Here is a 3,750-nt window from a genome sequence, read left to right on the forward strand (position 1 = left end):
CCTTTCCTTGCCTTAGTGCTTTTTCTTAGCGTGTTCAATACTTTTTCCCTGTGTTATTCCACTTCATTACACATGACTCTACTTATGGAGTTGTTTGGATTTTTTATGTGTGGATTACCTGAGTTATTACTAATGCCTGATGAAAATGTTGTGCCCCCTGTATTTCACTTTTCAAGGGCCCTCTCCTCCATTGCCCTATACTTCCCACTCCCCCCCCCCCAGTTCGACGCCCTTTAATCTGCTGAACCTTCTGCTCGTTTCCAAACTCTCTGCAACTCAACATTGGCCTGCCTGCCTCAGCTGCCTGTGAGGGGCTTTTCAGTTGTGCTGGATTACTGTTCACTGCAAAGCGACCCAAGGATGAGTGCAACTAACTTTGAAAATCAACTACTGCTCAAACTTAAAGAACTTAAAGGTGGTGATTTTTCACATAGATCTCCATTTCTCAACATCCTTATCAGGCAAGTACCTCCACTCGGCTGCCATATTGCAACACTTTTTGGGCACTTATCGTGCATCTATTTCGGCAGAAATGTGTGTGCGTAAGGCTTCACGACACCAATCTTGCTCCAGCAGCGAGATCACAACAGATGATTGGCACGATGTCTTCACAACACACCACATGATTGGCTCAATGTATTTTACAACACACCACATGATTGGCTCAATGTATTAACATGTCAACGTTTTGCCGCGGAAGGGTTGTGATATGTGTAGACAACTGCCATATTGGCGTTACAAACTAACCCCATGCATTACTATGGAGGATTTTTTGAGTGCTGTATCTCCTCATTAAAAAGTCTCTGGTAAAACTGGTTGTTCTGGTACCCCCCCCCCCCCCCCAAAAAAAAGTAACTAAGTAACTTGTACTTAAAGTACATTTTAAATGAACTGCTTTTTTCTTTTACTTGAGTACATTTTCAGATCTGTATTTTAACTTGTACTTGAGTAATATTTCATCAAGGTATTGGTACTTTTACTTGAGTACAATATTTTCATACTTTTTCCACCTCTGCCCACTACCAGAAATTGTGCAGTCGAGATTCCCACATTTGAGGAATTCGCAGGGGTCAGCACGACCGGATGTGCAATGGCCGAGCCTCGCCCTGGGCAAACAACCTTCTTGATCATTGTATCACCCCTGCCAGGTAAGTATGAGTTGGAACAGACCAAGTTGGCGCAGGGGTTCCTGGCCACTGGCAACACGCAGATGGTGGGCCCACCTCCTAGAATGTGTTGTTGATGAGTTGAAGAAGTGTCAGTTGAAAGAAGTCAATTTAGACTTTGGTGATTGTGTGTGTTGTGTGTTGTAATGAGTGATTGGCTTCAGCTGTAGTCATGTAGCATTGTAGTTAAGCACATGCTTCACTAAAGCGTCAGCCCTCGTGTGAAACTCTCCTTGTGTGAAGACCTTCTTGGCTAAAGACCTGTGAGTCTACCTGTGTAAGTCCACCGAGAAAGGACAACGCAGGACACTTCTGCTATTTGACACTGTTCACTTTGAGTGAAATCTCATAACTACATCCCACTCTGGGATTTTTAATTGATTAGTACTTGTTTAAACCACTTCACTTCTATTTGCTACTGTCATTTGCTTAATTGTTGGCAATATGCTCCATAGTTTTGTGTACAGTAAACTTTGAGGAATTGCTCATTAATGATTCAATTGCCTTAGGCCAGCATACGCCTACATATCAGTAGTTACCAAATTAGTTACCAAATCATTGTTTTAGCTTAAAATGATTGGCTAAATAAATGTTGCAAAATTAAGGTGAGTTTCCTGAAATATTTTGAGTTAATTTCACTGTTCAGAATTACAGTGTGCACTGAGTTTACTTTTGTATCAATGGAATAGACATTGTGATAAGTTTGTTTTATCTATGTCAGGCTCTTCTTATTTTATAGAATTTATTAAAAGTTAAATGACAATATTCTTGCACAAAATCTGACTAGCCTCTTTAAGCATTCACACAGTCTTCTGAGCAAATGCAGATACACATGTTTGAACATGTTTTTAGGGTACTGTACTTCACCCACACATGCTTCCTCATCGCCTCCATGATTTCCACGGTTCATGTCACCTAACCAGCTATTCTAGATGACGAGATTGCATGAGATATTGATTCATGAAACCAAAAGCAAATCTTGCATTAGTGTGACACACATGGGGTGGTGAAGCCAGTCAGGTGATGGAAAAACTCCAGCATTGTAGTGACGTGCTCAGAGGCGTATCAAGCTTTTTAAAAGTGTGGGGGTTGTGGGACAGGGACGTTGTATGTATTTTCTAAGAGGGGTGCGGACTATATTGGTGTCCGGGAGTTTCTCCCCCGAAAAAATGTGAGATTCTGATTGCTAAACACACCATTTTAATGCAGTTTGGGAGGGACAGAAGAAGCAGCGCCTATGCGTGGCTCATGTGACATGTAGGCCTACATGATCTACCTGCTATCACTTCACTATTTGACACTACCCTACATGGAGACATATCTCATGTTATAAATCAAGAAATAATTTCAGAAATAATTTTTTGTGCATATGGGTTAGCAGGCTACAATAAATTGCCTAACAGACAACAGCCTAATTTCGAGGTATCACTAATACCTATTAAATAAATGTAAAGGACACATAATAGTGACAGAACTGTAAGCTCAAATTCAAAAACGTTTGAAGTCTACCCAAACATATGCAAAGGGAATATAAATAAATTGTGTTGCATATAGCCAGCTTAATTAATGTCAATTTAAAGATTATGATTAGCAGTTTCTATGGTTTTTCCATTGATAGTTAGTTACAGGAAGCCACGTTGTTGTTTAAACTATTGCTGCTTCTAGCCCACGTTACCTCCAGTTTCACTTGCTGCAGGGACGCACACGTTCTGTGTTAGTGGGGCACATTGCATGAGCGCTCATAAGCGTTCTATTTGAGTTCATGCTGGAAATATTACTTCTCAGATGTAGAACTTAAATGTGTCTTGACGCCGCCGTGTAAGATCAAAATAAGATGTTCTAAATGGAATGCGATCTCCAGTAGATGTAGCACTACACACATTGACAGTGAAATGCCGTTTGTAAAGATCAGGTCAAATAAGACGGTCTAAATGGCGATGTAATTAAGCTGTTCAGATCTTTTCCAAGCGTCTTGGAGACGTATGTGTGCTGAATGGGCTGTGTCTATATAGTTGATGACACCAAATTAATAAGTATTTCTGATTGGGGAAAGTTTTTTTTTTTTTCAGTCAGCGGTTCCATACAATCTTGCTGTAGGCTAAATGATCAGACTTAACTTAATTTCGCGGCTACGTGGACCAGTAGGTTAATTGTTGAGGAGGCCCATATAGTTTGAGAAAAGCTGCAGATCATAGACAGAGAAAGCATAATGCTCAGTACAGTAGCCAAAGGTCTTTCTGCAGAAACAACAAGTGCCTTGGTGCGCGCACCCCCGCTTTCACTTTGACTCCCTGCATTTCTACATTGTGACAAAAACTGTCAGTCAGACAGTGAATTTTGGTTTACTAAACATAATGCGGTAACAATTATCATTTCAATTCTACCTGAAATCTGATCACTGCAGACGTTATAATGCAGACCCAAGCAGCAGCAGCACAGCCTTGAAAGACGCACACTTTTTTGATCAGAGCGGCTCTGGTTCGTCACTGGCTAACTTGATGTGACTTGATTGAACGGTCATCCAGCCAATCAACAGACCTATTTGTGTCTCTCTGTGTGTGCGTTATAGTAGATACGGTTCTAA

General features: G+C 40.9%; 1 pseudogene; it reads right to left on the reverse strand.

Annotated features, from left to right (window-relative positions):
* Window positions 1-981: 981 nt before the first annotated feature.
* Window positions 982-1,156, reverse strand: LOC121708089 (annotated as a pseudogene).
* Between the last annotated feature and the right edge of the window lie 2,594 nt (window positions 1,157-3,750).

This window comes from Alosa sapidissima, chromosome 4, assembly GCF_018492685.1.
Source record: "Alosa sapidissima isolate fAloSap1 chromosome 4, fAloSap1.pri, whole genome shotgun sequence".
NCBI lineage: Eukaryota > Metazoa > Chordata > Actinopteri > Clupeiformes > Clupeidae > Alosa > Alosa sapidissima.